Source organism: Ranitomeya variabilis, chromosome 8 (assembly GCF_051348905.1).
Source record: "Ranitomeya variabilis isolate aRanVar5 chromosome 8, aRanVar5.hap1, whole genome shotgun sequence".
NCBI lineage: Eukaryota > Metazoa > Chordata > Amphibia > Anura > Dendrobatidae > Ranitomeya > Ranitomeya variabilis.
This window is the reverse complement of record NC_135239.1, coordinates 169,087,359-169,102,642: the sequence shown is the minus strand read 5'-3', so window position 1 is coordinate 169,102,642 and position 15,284 is coordinate 169,087,359. Positions and strand designations below refer to the sequence as shown.

At 44.9% G+C, this 15,284-nt stretch overlaps 1 protein-coding gene across 3 annotated transcripts in view; it reads right to left on the bottom strand.

The window, feature by feature from the left end:
- Positions 1 to 14,786, bottom strand: part of SGSM3 (small G protein signaling modulator 3) — a 51,848-nt gene extending 37,062 nt beyond the window's left edge. Inside the window, exon 1 of one of the 3 annotated variants that reach the window (XM_077277353.1) lies at positions 14,629 to 14,786. The gene's annotated coding sequence lies outside the window, so the exon portion shown is untranslated. Of the gene's footprint in view, positions 1 to 2,846; positions 3,017 to 14,446 lie in introns of those variants that run through there. The other 2 variants (XM_077277355.1, XM_077277354.1) reach the window with 2 other exon arrangements.
- Between the last annotated feature and the right edge of the window lie 498 nt (positions 14,787 to 15,284).

Genomic DNA, 15,284 nt, shown 5'->3' with positions numbered 1-15,284 from the left:
AAAGCCGGCCAAGGACTGAGTCTTGGATGACTAGTTTCTGATACAACACACCCGGCTGCAGTAACGCAGTCACTGATCATGTTGCCTGTGGATCGGGCAGCATGAATCAGATGTCAGGTTCACTTTAAGCACTATTCGGTTATAAATGACAAAAAGACATCTGGGAAGGGGTCAGACTGGTTTTTCTTGCCAGCCGGCCATCTCCTTGGAAACCTATCAGAAAATGACCAGGGAGGGAGGTGTGGGAGATATAAAGCAGAGGATAATCATTCCTCATTTATCTGCTGCTGCCTGCAAATCCCCAGGCCCGTCTCAGTGGCGGCGACGTCCTGAGCTCGCCGATTAGAGGACACGCAGGGCACGGTGCACTGGCATTTACTGACGTAGCTATCTGCATGGAGATCAGCCAGAGCTTTCCATTGTGGGCACAGCCATAGATAGCCTTTCTTATTTATTTTGCAGGTATTACAACAAAACCGGTCAGTGTAATGTAAAGTGAACATATACTGGAGAGAGGGCGGGTGTGCTACACCTTCAGAACCAGTTTGACCACTCCAGGGGCCAGTTCCAGTGTTGCCTGTTTATTTTTCTCCTTTTTTAACTAGTTAGGCAATAAAATCCTCCATCGATATAAATAAGAGATCAATATGGCTTATTTAAAGGGGGCTTTCCTGTTTTGGAAAACCCCTCTCCCAGTGGCACAGCTTATTTATAAAACAAACAACATGGGCTTTACTCACCGTCCCTGGGTCCAGAGCTGAGTCTCCACCCCTGCTCCCGGTGACTGCAGTGTTGACCTCACGTCGACAGCGCTGCAGCCAGTCAATGAGCTCAGTGGTTCTGGCCCAGTCAAGAGCACGAGTGGCTGATCTCAGTTTTATTAAACTGCTGCTGCGGCACAGGGTTGTTCCAAAACTGGAATACCCCTTTATTAAAAGGAACCTTTCAAAGACCTCCTCATAATGTCCTTGTAGTAATCCCAAGATTAGTTGACCATGATGTTTCCATGTTATGCACAGTTTGTAGTTAGTGATTTTGCCTTGTACGCAGCCAATAGTGGGCATTGTGTTCAGATTATTAGCTCTTCTGTAGTTTTGCTACAATTTTACCATGATGTGGCTGGAATAAATGATACAAGTCATGTATCCCATCCATAACAGAGCAATGCAGTAGTCACTGCAGCGAGACCACCGGATAAGGCTACTTTCACACTAGCGTTAACTGCATTCCGTCACAATGCGTCGTTTTGCCGAAAAAACGCATCCTGCAAAAGTGTTTGCAGGATGCGTTTTTTCGCCATTGATTAACATGAAGCGACGCATTGTGACGGATTGCCACACGTCGCACCCGTCGTGCGACGGATGCGTCGTGCAGTGGCGGACCGTCGGGAGCAAAAAACGCTACATGTAACGTTTTTTGCTAACGACGGTCCGCTTTTTCCGACCGCGCATGCGCGGCCGGAACTCCGCCCCCACCTCCCCGCGCTTCCCCGCACTTCACAATGGGGCAGCGGATGTGCTGGAAAAATGCATCCGCTGCCCCCGTTGTGCGGCGGGGACAACGCTAGCGTCGGGGACCACGGCCCGACGCACGGTGACGGGCCGAGCCCGACGCTAGTGTGAAAGAAGCCTAAGACTCACATACACCTATAGCCGGCACCTTACATACTAGAATTTTCAGCAATTTTAAAGCTTTACATTGACACACTGGGTTGGTGTCCCTTTAAACAGGACCTGACATTTGTCATGAATATGTAATTCTTATTACCTGGTGTAAATGGCGCAGTTCTCCTGTATCCGGCATTGTTTCTCTTTTGTTCCAGGTACTCTCTTTTCCTGAGATAGGGCCCCTTCTTCCCTGTATATAAATCTAGTCTTTTTAGCCAAGTGGGCTTGGTCTTCAAGAAAACCTCTGCAGAGAAGAGTTAAGGACTAGATTTACATATAAGCAAAAGGGTGACTAGATCTTAAAAAAAAAATGGAGACGTGCCAGATTCAGGAGAACAGTGACGCCATCTAAAAAATAAATATATAATAATAATACAGATTTATGGCAAGTCCTAGGTTCCCTTTAAATGTTGCTGTAGTTAAAAACCTCATCATAGTTCTTCTGCACACTGAAAAAAACTTGGAGAGCAGAAAATGAACTTCTATGATTTGCACATGCACTTGGGAGGAACTTCAGCCTCAATTTCCGCAGCTTATTTTGCTGCAATCTATCATATGCGGATTTACCATGGAATCCACCTCTCTGCATTAATGTAGGTGAAATCTGCAACAATAATTGACATGAGACTGAGTAATCCGCAATGTTTTTTAAGTTCTGCAATATGTAAATGAGATTTTTAGAATCTACTTAGGTGATACGGTCTTACCCTTTAGATTACCAGCGCAGAAGATCCACTGTGTATGCATTTACCCATGCTGCATATTATTTGCAATGTCCCTGTGCAGCGGAGAACCCACACCTATCTCCACCCTTATAAAACATTCACCACCTCTGGGATTCCTGTAAGGACAGGGAGTTCCTGTGCCTGTAAAGCAGGAGCGACGCCGGTGTAGACAATCAGCGAGACGCCAATGACTAGTACTCTGTCCCAGCAGTGGCACCGGCGGCTGTGTGCAGTCACTGACGTGTCACTAGTAACCTGTATACAGGTGCGGCTGTGGACGACTGCTGCGAGATCCCGTTTACAGCACTTATGCATGACATAAACTGAAAATATCCCCATAGAAAAGGAGTATTAAGAACCAAAAAAGTAAAAAAAAAAAAAGATCACAGTGGAAACTCCTAAAGGCACAAAAAGGAGTAACAGGTGCATGGGAAGGAACAGCTGGAGGTTGTACCTGCATGAATGGGAAGAAGCAGCACTTTGCCTTCAAGGCTCCTTATGGTTTCAGATCCCTACTCTTCTCTGTCGGAGGGGGCTTCACTTCCACCATAGATGCTTCTCGTCTCCCTCCCCTTCCTTCTCGGTGGTTCATGCATTAGCACAGGAAAGCATTCCCCAAGCTGCACATCCTGCTTCTGCGCTCCTAATATTTACTCTCCTTGATCCCCACCCTCCCCCCTCGCTGTGCACAAACCAGCAGCGCCTTCACTACGCCTGTCTGGTGGAAGGAGGTGATTATCCATGCTGTGTGCCAAGCCCATGGTGGCATTACCATATTCAAGAATCCAGGTTCACAAGCCTCCATTCAATTAAAAGTGGCCGGAAGGTCCGAGGGGATTCATTTATTTTTTTTAATTAAGGACTTAAATGAGCTATCAAGTCACAAATGTCACCGTATAAACTGTGATTAAATGCCACTGTCGTGAGACTAGAAAACGGTGAACGCAGAATCGGAGTGACACTTCCTTACAGTGAAGACGACTGGCGAGACCTGCGGGGGCATCTTATAGACGTCCCCTGTTATAACCACCATTGTCTCATTAAATTCCTATTCCTGAAGACGAGCGTCAAGGCCTGATGCAGAGACGGGATTGCTCACCATACATACCGGTACCTTCTCTATGGCTGCATCCCAAAACACAGGCTAGATACAGGGATGTCAAGCTCAAATACACAGAGGGACAAAATGAAAAGCTGAGACAAAGTCACGGGCCAACCTTGATGTTTATTAAAAAAATGTCCACAATTGAGAAAGTTTTCCCTGATTATCAAATATAACAAATAACTTTTCCATACGGAAACAAACGTAAAGGGATTGTCCCATGAACAAAGTGCATTTTATTTAGAAGATCAGAATAAAATATTGAAATATATGTTATGCAAGAGAAGTAAAAAGCATTTGGCCTTATGGGTGAATTTACGGTAAATATTTAGTAAGAAAGGATAAAAAAACCCTTGAATAATACAGATAATCAAGTATGATGCCAACAAACACAGTAAGATACCCCCACAGTGAATTCCTCCACACGCACGGTATGATGGCCCTACTGTACCCCCCCAGTCCCTCCCCCACAAAGAATGGTGATCCCATCACAGTAGGATTCTGCAACTGTAATCCCCACACAGCCCAAAATATTATTATTATTATTCATTTTTATAGCGCCATTTATTCCATGGCGCTGTACATGTGAAATACGGGGCAAATATAGACAAATACATTAGACATGAGCAAAAAAAAAAAAACAACAAGGCACACGGGTACATAAGGAGGGAGGACCCTGCCCGCGAGGGCTCACAATCTGCAGGGGATGGGTGATGATACACTAGGAGATATATAATATCTAATATCTATAGGAGAAATATAATAAATAATAATAATCTTTATTTATATAGCGCCAACATATTCCGCAGCTCTTTACAATTAAGCGGGGACTTATACAGACAAATTCAATACAAGTTAAGACAATTTAAACAGTGACATTAGGAGTGAGGTCCCTGCTCGCGAGCTTACAATCTACAAGGAAATGGGGGGACACAATAGGTGCAAAGTGCTTGTTATTTCAGGTCTGGCAATTATAATAAATAGGGATTTTCATACAAAGCTGCATGATCCGGTCATCAGCCCGTGTGTTTAAGGGCAATAGTCAAGTATCAAGTGCAGTTATCGTGTGCATGGAGGGTGTGGAGACAGATGAATAGTAGGGTGCAGATTCAGAGTGATATTTGGAAGGCGGGAACAGGGCAAAGTTAGTTTACTGAGTAGTTGATGAGGTAGGCTTGTTTGAAGAGATGGGTTTTTAGAGCGTGCTTGAATAGGTCGGGGCTAGGTATCAGTCTGATCGTCTGGGGAAGTGCATTCCAGAGAGCTGGCGCAGCACGAGAGAAGTCTTGGAGACGGAGGTGCGAGGTTCGGATTACGGGGGATGTTAGCCTTAGGTCGTTTGTAGAACGGAGGGCACGTGTAGGGCGATAGACAGAGATGAGAGAGGAGATATAAGACGGTGCAGAACTGTGGAGGGCTTTGTGGGTGAGAGAGATGAGTTTATACTGGACCCTGTAGCGAATGGGTAGCCAGTGTAATGACTGGCACAAGATGGAGGCATCGGTGAAGCGGTTAGACAGAAATATGACCCTGGCTGCCGCATTCAAGATGGATTGGAGAGGAGAAAGTTTGGTAAGAGGGAGACCGATCAGAAGAGAGTTGCAGTAGTCCAGATGAGAATGAATAAGAGCGACAGTAAGAGTCTTAGCAGTTTCAAAGGTGAGAAAAGGTCGGATTCTGGAGATGTTTTTAAGATGCAGGTGACAAGAGCGAGTGAGTGATCGGATATAGGGAGTAAAGGAAACTTCGGTGTCGAATATGACCCCAAGACAGCGGGCCTGCTGCTTGGGAGTTATGGTTGAACCCTCCAGGGTAATTTCGATGTTGGGTAGAGAGAGGTTAGTAGAAGGGAGAAACACAAGAAGTTCCGTTTTGGAGAGATTTAGTTTCAGGTAGAGGGAGGACATGATGTTAGAGACAGCAGACAGACAATCCTTGGTATTTTGTATTAGGGTAGGGGTGATGACAGGGGAAGAAGTGTATAATTGGGTGTCATCAGCATAGAGATGATACTGGAACCCAAATCTGCTGATTGTTTGTCCAATAGGGGCCGTGTATAGAGAGAAGAGGAGGGGGCCTAGGACTGAGCCCTGCGGAACCCCGATAGTAAGGGGACGAGGAGAGGAAGAGGAGGCGGTGAAAGATACAATGAAGGAGCGGTCAGAGAGGTAGGAGGAGAACCAGGAGAGGGCTGTGTCCTTGAGGCCTATGGAGCGGAGCATAGTGAGAAGGAGCTGGTGATCCACAGTGTCAAATGCGGTAGAGAGATCCAGGAGAATCAGCAGAGAGCAATGACCTTTGGATTTAGCTGTTAGTAGGTCATTAGAGACTTTAGTGAGGGCAGTTTCAGTGGAATGTAAAGAGCGGAAACCAGATTGTAAGGGGTCAAGAAGAGAGTTTTCCGAGAGATAGCGGATTAGACGGGAGTGGACCAAGCGTTCCAGGAGTTTAGAGATGAAGGAAAGGTTAGATACAGGTCTGTAGTTAGCAGTGCAGTTCTGGTCCAGGGATGGCTTTTTAAGTAAAGGGGTTATGATGGCATGTTTAAATGAGGAGGGAAAGATACCTGAAGAAAGAGAGAGGTTAAATATTTTAGTCAGGTGAGTGGTGACCACTGGTGAGAGAGACTGCAGGAGAGGTGAAGGAATGGGGTCACTGTTGCAGGTTGTAGGCCGAGCAGAAGCGAGGAGCTTGAAAACTTCTTCTTCTGAGACAGGCTCAAAGATGTCTAGTGAGCTTGAGGTGCGGCAGGGAAGGGGATCCAGGCACTGAGGAGATTGCGCTGAGATATCTAGAAGAATGTAGTTGATAATGGATAATGAAAATATAGTATAATGGGCCGCACATTGTGCTCTGTACCGTATAATGGGCCCCACACAGTGCTCCATACCGTATAATGGGCCCCACACAGTGCTCCATACCGTATAATGGGCCCCACATAGTGCTCCATACAGTATAATGGGCCCCACATAGTGCTCCATACAGTATAATGGGCCCCACATAGTGCTCCATACAGTATAATGGGCCCCACATAGTGCTCCATACCATATAATGGGCCCCACATAGTGCTCCATACCGTATAATGGGCCCCACATAGTGCTCCATACAGTATAATGGGCCCTACATAGTGCTCCATACAGTATAATGGGCCCCACATAGTGCTCCATACCGTATAATGGGCCCCACGTAGTGCTCCATACCGTATAATGGGCCCCACATAGTGCTCCATACCGTATAATGGGCCCCACATAGTGCTCCATACCGTATAATGGGCCCAACATAGTCCTCCATACCGTATAATGTATTATTATTATACATTTTTTATAGCACCATTTATTCCATGGCGCTTTACATGTGGAAAAGGGGGCAAATATAGACAAATACAATAAACATGAGCAAAAAACAAGGCACTTACAGGTACAGAAGGAGGGAGGACCCTGCCCGCGAGGGCTCACAGTCTGGAGGGGATGGGTGAGATTACACTAAGAGGGCCCCACATAGTGCTCCATACCGTATAATGGGCCCCACATAGTGCTCCATACAGTATAATGGGCCCCACATAGTGCTCCATACCGTATAATGGGCCCCACATAGTGCTCCATACAGTATAATGGGCCCCACATAGTGCTCCATGCCGTATAATGGGCGCAACACATAGTGCTCCATACTGTAGCATGGGCTCCACAAAGTGCTCCATACTGTATAATGGGCTCCACAAAGTGCTCCATACTGTATAATGGGCCCCACATAGTGCTCCATACAGTATAATGGGCCCCACATAGTGCTCCATACAGTATAATGGGCCCCACATAGTGCTCCATACCGTATAATGGGCCCCACATAGTGCTCCATACAGTATAATGGGCCCCACATAGTGCTCCATGCCGTATAATGGGCGCAACACATAGTGCTCCATACTGTAGCATGGGCTCCACAAAGTGCTCCATACTGTATAATGGGCCCCACATAGTGCTCCATACAGTATAATGGGCCCCACATAGTACTCCACACGGTATAATGGGCCCCACATAGTGCTCCACATGGTATAATGGGCCTCACATAGTGCTCCATACAATATAGTGGGCCCGACATAGTGCTCCATACCATATAATGGGCCCAACATAGTCCTCCATACCGTATAATGTATTATTATTATACATTTTTTATAGCACCATTTATTCCATGGCGCTTTACATGTGGAAAAGGGGGCAAATATAGACAAATACAATAAACATGAGCAAAAAACAAGGCACTTACAGGTACAGAAGGAGGGAGGACCCTGCCCGCGAGGGCTCACAGTCTGGAGGGGATGGGTGAGATTACACTAAGAGGGCCCCACAGTGCTCCATACCGTATAATGGGCCCCACATAGTGCTCCATACAGTATAATGGGCCCCACATAGTGCTCCATACCGTATAATGGGCCCCACATAGTGCTCCATACAGTATAATGGGCCCCACATAGTGCTCCATGCCGTATAATGGGCGCAACACATAGTGCTCCATACTGTAGCATGGGCTCCACAAAGTGCTCCATACTGTATAATGGGCTCCACAAAGTGCTCCATACTGTATAATGGGCCCCACATAGTGCTCCATACAGTATAATGGGCCCCACATAGTGCTCCATACAGTATAATGGGCCCCACATAGTGCTCCATACAGTATAATGGGCCCCACACAGTGCCTATGACAGCTACATGCAGGGCACATCCACAAGGGATGGAAATTCAGCTGCATGATCTCGATTTTGCTACAGATTTGCCAAGGAGTACACCCCATGCATTACAAAGGGTGACATTTGCGGCATATATTCACAATCTACGCATTTAAAATCCAGACTGATTACATAGCATAATATGTTGTGGACTTTCTACCTGGAAAATCCACTAAACATCTGCCAGGTGTGAACATGCTCTTAAAAGGGGTTGGCCTCAGAATTTTTTTCTTATTAACAATAGAAAAAAAACAAACAAACTGTCGTACTTACCAGTAGCGTAGCTACCGAGGGCAGAGGAGGCGGTCGCCCAGGGCCCTGCGCTCTGAGGTGGTCCACACTGAGCTACACTACTGTAACTGTATAAAGTTAAGTCGTGCGACAGAGCAGGGAGGCCCCCTGCCTGTCATCGCAAGGTCAGATATACCAGCATTTAGCCAATACAGCTGATCGCATTGATGGAAGGAGCACTACGCTCCTTCTCCCATCATCCCCATCAGCATCTTATACTACAGGGTCCGACTATGGGGGTGCTGCCTTATACTACAGGGTCTGCCTATGGGGGGTGCTGCCTTATACTACAGGGTCTGCCTATGGAGTGCTGCCTTATATTACAGGGTCTGCTGCCTTATACTACAGGGTCTGCCTATGGGGGTGCTGCCTTATACTACAGGGTCTGCCTATGGGAGCGCTGCTTTATACTAGAGGGTCTGCCTGTGGGGTGCTGCCTTATACTACAAAGTCTGCCTATGGGTGCTGCCTTGTGCTATAGAGTTTGCCTAATGGGGGTGCATTATACAATATAGATTTTGCTGCTGATCCGCACCGGATTTGACGCTGCGGATCCGCAGCAGATTTGACGCTGCGGATCCGCAACAGTTTTCCCAAAGTTTACAGTACCATGTAAACCTATGGGAAAAAAACCCACTGTGCACATGCTGCGGAAAAATCCGCGCGGCAACGCAGCGGATTATTTTCCGCAGCATGTCAATTCTTTCTGCGGATTCCGCAGCGGTTTCCAACATGCACCAATAGGAAAGTGCAGTTGAAAACCCGCAGAGGAATCCGCAGAAGAAACCGCGATGAAATCCGCAGTGAAAACCGCAGTGGTTTTGCACTGCGGATTTTCCAAATCCGCTGCGGAAAAATCTGCAGCAGAATCCGCAACGTGTGCACATACCCTCAGGGAGCTGTACAGGGGGCAGACTCGGAACATTATTAAATGTAAAGTGGGCACTTATTTTTATAGGGGAACTCAGGTTACTGTGACTATCAAAGGGGCACAGAGAGGGCAATATTACTTTCTAGGGGCAAAATGTAGGCACTGTTTTCTAGGGCACTGGCACCTGGCATTACTATATTATAGAGGGTTGCTTTAGAATTTAGGGGGCACAGAGAACCACACAGCAGGTGCAGTAATAAGGACACATACGGCAGCAGCGGCTCAGTATTGGGGTATCAGCAGGATGAGGAGGTTGTGCAGGTTGGGAATAGATGGTGATGTGGCTGGAATATGAGAAGTGAAACTTGTCTTTGTTATATTCTCTGCAGGCGAGTCGTTGCTGGAAGAAGTTGTCATGTTGGTCTGGGCCAGATGGAAAAGACGGGAAAAATGAACGATTCCACCAGAAAGAACATCACCGGTAAGTCACCATCTGTAACTGTGCTGTGATCTCTTATATGTTCTGTAGGTCTGAACGTATGACGGTAATATCCATGTTGGTCTTTATATAGACATTATCTTCAGGATTATCTCCAGTAACAGTGCGGTGATCTGCTGAGGTTCTCCTCCACTTTTAGGGTGTGTCACCCAGTTGTAATCAAGGTTACCTGGTTAGGGGTCCACTCAGAAGTTTTGCCCCCCCCTGAACCAAAACCCTAGCTACGACTGATACTTACCCTTCACAGTTCTGCTCTGAGTCTACTGTGTCTGTTATTGTCAACAGCGCTTACATCACATTGCCAGCGCTGTAGCCAGTGATCTCAGCAGCTCTGCCGATGTAGAGTACTGTACATGGGCCACGGAGGTCAGTTATTAGCTGCAGCGCTGTTGATGTGACATCAGTGCTGCAGCCAACAGGAGACCAGGGTAGCAGCCGACACTCAGCAGAGAACCTGGGGAGGGTGTCAGAGAAAAAAATTAAAATCCATAAGACATCTTCGGAGAGGGGACATATCATCCTCACATTGAACATACGGGATTAATTCCAGCTGGAGAAGAGAGAGATGATACTTCAACCTCCATTGAAGTAGGGAACTCCTGCAGTGACCAGTTTATTACCACACACTATTTGCTCTGTGAGCCAGACACTAAGACTGGGATTCGTTGACGCAGAGGCGGGGAAGTACGGTACATTTCTCATGGATAGAGCTTCCTCTGATCAAGGCACTGTTCTGAGATGTTTCGGAGCAAGCAGTCAGTGACGAATATTGGGGTTTGCATTGATCTGATATTTATGGGAGATATATTTCTGGCACCATAGCAAAAGGACAAACGTAACGCATTCACTCACATCATCGTAATGCCATTCTAACCCCTGCAACTTAACACTCCAATGGATGATGCTATCCAGGTCATGTTTTATCTCTATATAAAAGGTAAAATTGCAACATGAAAGATGACGACAATATCTACCGCCTGGGACCTCTGAAGATATCCTGAAAGTTTGTGATCTTATAAAATTCTAAAATACCTAGCACATTCCATAACCATCCCCCACATGAGCTCACCAAGTGAAGGTTATTTGGGCGTAACCTTGATCCAATAAAAACAAAATTTGGATTTGTGTAACTGGTCAATCCTGGAAGGTACAGCTTGCTGTGGTTCTGTCCTTTTCCTAATGAATACCTCCCTCCGCTAAGCTCTGAGCTATTTCCGTGCCACAGGTTTAGTAATTTTATTTTGTTATCCCTTTTAGTGTAGGTGATTGTGTATACTGTATTGTTTTGTTTCCATTATGTACCATGTTTTTATATTATTTTTTTTTATAAACACTGCCTACCTTTCTGGATTAAATATATAAAATGTAATAGCTCTGTTCCTCTTGCTCTGCAAACCGCACCCCTGGAGCTATATGCTACTTGAACTGGGTGTTCAATCGGCCTATATAAACAATTGGTGGTGGCAGCTAGTAGTTCCTTTTGTTACTGTGGAGTTGGCAGTGACTGTACCTGGGTATAATATATTTATTTATTTTTTTCCCACGCATTGGAATCAGAGGTGTATATACCATATGCTCACTGTGAGTTCCTCAACAACTGGCCTACTAGTGTAAGCAACCGTGGCATCGTTCATTACTCGTCAGTCACTTGCATAACTGTCCAGAGGTTTGGAGGCAGCGGAGTTATGTTCCCTGACAAACTTTTGGTAGAGGTAGGTTCTGCATGAAACTAACATCCCTCCCCGTATCATCCTTGACAGAGGGTACATAAAACATAGCTTTGTTTTTGTATTTTTTTTTTTTTACTACTGATGGATCTCCTAGGAAAAACTTTTCAAGAAGGAGACCACTCCTTTAAGCATTGCCTTGTTCCCAGAATCTAGGCATGCCTCTCAGTGCCATATCTTTATAGACAGATGGAAACATGAGCTTCACAATCCCGTCATCACCCCAAGTTGGTGATAACGTGGAGACAACAGGTTTTATCAATCAGATGCATAAAATATAAGCTGTCACACACTATACAAACACAGAAAACACTACAGCTGCCCTGGAGGCATCACTGGTGCGGGGCTACAGGTCATCGAGGGTCAGTACTACTCTCTTGTCCATCTCAATGGGATTGTACATTTCTAGTAGGGGCACAACAGCAAGTAAGGTGCTGGAAAATACTTTACAATATTTCATGATCTCTAATGTAAACACAAAGAGGAAATTAAATTGTGACTGGTTTGTACAACACCTGCCAGACAGGACCAAGTATCAGCTCAGAGCAGCGTCTCCAGTCAGACCTGTTGGAAACATGAGACCTACAGTACACGTGATTATACCCAACAATGCCCCTAAATAGCACAGAGCCGCTCAGAAATGCTGCAGATAAAAAGCTCCTAAGCATGCAGGGATCCAGGCTGCTAATCCTAGAAACGTAGAATGATTGACCAATGGCCGCATATGGACTAGAATAAACAATGGCCGACAAGTAGAAGACAGTGGACCGATCAGTGGCAGCGTCTGCACTGGACCTTGCACCGATCAGCGGCAGCGTCTGCACTGGACCTTGCACCGATCAGCGGCAGCGTCTGCACTGGACCTTGCACCGATCAGCGGCAGCGTCTGCACTGGACCTTGTACAGATCAGTGGCAGCGTCTACACTGTACAGAGGACTACAAAAATAATGACAGAACCCAGTATGTTGTGACAACCTGAGGCGGGCTGCCCCGTCTCCAGCAGAGCCTCGGCTGTCACAACATAACGTGTCATCAGTCAGGGCTCACCTGTAGCTTGTGCAGCAGACAAGTACCCGGGTTTCTGGCCTACATTACTGGATTCGGCTTTTTCTCGCTCGTGCTTTCCCTTTTCCCTCATTCTTACAGTATTCCTCTAATACAATCAATTTATTTTTCTTTATTATCTGTCATGTAGAGAACAATAAATAATAAAGAAGAGAGAACAAACAACAGTGTGCGAGGAGGAGAGCGCTGCCTGACGGATGGTGCGCAGGAGATGGGGATGACATGAAGCAGATGGCCACGCAGCCACCGTACACCGCACTGTGCGCAGGGAGAGGAGACCAGGGACACTGTGATTAAGCTGTGAGTCACCGGCACGTCAGAGCCAGCGCTGCTCCATCACCGGGGTCCCCAGTAACCCGTCCACTGCCACAGATATATCCATCACCTCTATGAAATCCAGAATATTCTGCCACTCCCGCAAACTACTGATGAATACTAATTAGTGATATACAAGTATAACGATTTCCTCTCTTACTGACAGCACAGCCCTGAAGAACAGCTAGGACGCCTCTGTAAAGAATCATCTATTGTTATTAGATTTATATTGTTCTATTAGCATTGGGATTATCAGTATTATTTCTATGATACATATATCATTCTAATAATATATTTCTATTGTTGGGATATATTGTTTATCTTATTATTAGGACATGTTAGTATCAGGATTATTTCTATTAGGACATATCATCAGTAATATTATAATAAATGGGATTACCTCAATTATTAGGACATTATTATCCCTATTAGGATATTATATTATTTTATCTCTATTAGGATACAATATATTATGACATTATTACCCCTATTATTAGGATGATAATTATTATTATAGTATTTCTATTATTAGCATATATTACTTCTATTATTAGGACATTATTATCCCATTAGGAGATGTTGTTATTATTATTATTATTATTATTATTGGGATCCATTACTTCTATTATCAGGACCTTATTACCCCTATTATTTGGATATAGTATCGGGATTTATTACTTCTATTATTAGGACCTTACCCCTATTTTTAGGGTATATTATATTATTAGGACATTATTATGGCCATTATTAGGATATTATTATTATTAGGATCCATTACTTCTATTATTAGGACATTATTATCCCCATTATTAGGATATATTATTATTATTCTTATTGGGATCCATTACTTCTATTATTAGGACATTACCCCTATTATTAGGGTATATTATATTATTAGGAGGTTATTACCCCTATTATTAGGATTTATTATTAGGACATTATTACCCCTATTATTAGGACATATTCTATTATTAGGACATTATTACCCCTATTATTAGGGTATGTTATATTATTAGGATATTATTACCCCTATTAGGATATATTCTATTATTAGGACATTATTACCCCCATTATTGGATATATTCTATTATTAGGACATTATTACCCCCATTATTGGATATATTCTATTATTAGGACATTATTACCCCCATTATTGGATATATTCTATTATTAGGACATTATTACCCCTATTATTAGGATATATTCTATTATTAGGACATTATTACCCCCATTATTGGATATATTCTATTATTAGGACATTATTACCCCTATTATTAGGATATATTCTATTATTAGGACATTATTACCCCTATTACTAGGGTGTGATGACATGCTCCAGCCCGACACCTCTCCCCCCATTATTATAAGTTTCCTGATCCTGACAACCTGCCGTCAGACAGTAACTCTCCGGACACAACCCATGTACTACCCCCCTCATCATCCTCAGCTGTCACCTCAGCACTCACAATGTCAGTTATGTGTGTGTGCACATAGGACTGCCATGTCTGGATGCTGCCGGTTCAGCCATCCTCCTGCTGCAGGCGCTTCGCCGTGTCTCTCACCACAGCTCGGTTTTGCAGCCGCCGCCGTTGCCCCTCGTACACACGCAGCAGACGGGAGCACGCCCGGTGCGTCCGCCGCTTCTTACCTGTCTCTCTGAGGTCTCGGCTCCTCTCAGCGTCGGAGCTCAGCTCTCTACAGGCTCCAGCTAGCTGCGTCACCAGTGCGCATGTGCAGTGCCTGAACCCGAGAGCGAGCGGCGGCTGCTGCTGCCTGCACTGCGCCTGCGCCACCGCTGCTCAATCCATTCATAGAGACAAACATAGATTAGATAAAGGTGAGAGCCCAAAAGAGCGAGCGATCAGATCTCCCTCTAAACACACATACTTCAGCTAAACTGCTAGGGTTTATTCAGACGTAGCGGTTGGGCCGCGTTTTTTTTAATGTGGCATTCTGCTAAAAAAAAGCCATATGGACAAAAACGCTTTAAATACTCATTAAATAATCTTCCTATTCATTTCAATGTGAAAAGACACCTGAAGTGGAGAAAGAAGCACTATGTCAAATTTTAGGCTGTTTCTGCTTGAAAAAAAATGTAACTTTGATCACTAAATCGAAGGATAAAAAAATGCATCATGCACAAAAAAAGAGTAAAAAAAAAAAAAAACACCAGAAAAGTGCAACACTCCTACCCCCATAAGATCCATGTAAAAAAAATCAGTGTGAACAAGCTCGTACTGCTGAGAAGCGCACAACATAAAAAGCCATCAGTGCCTGCAGGATGTGCCACAAACAGCGGAAATG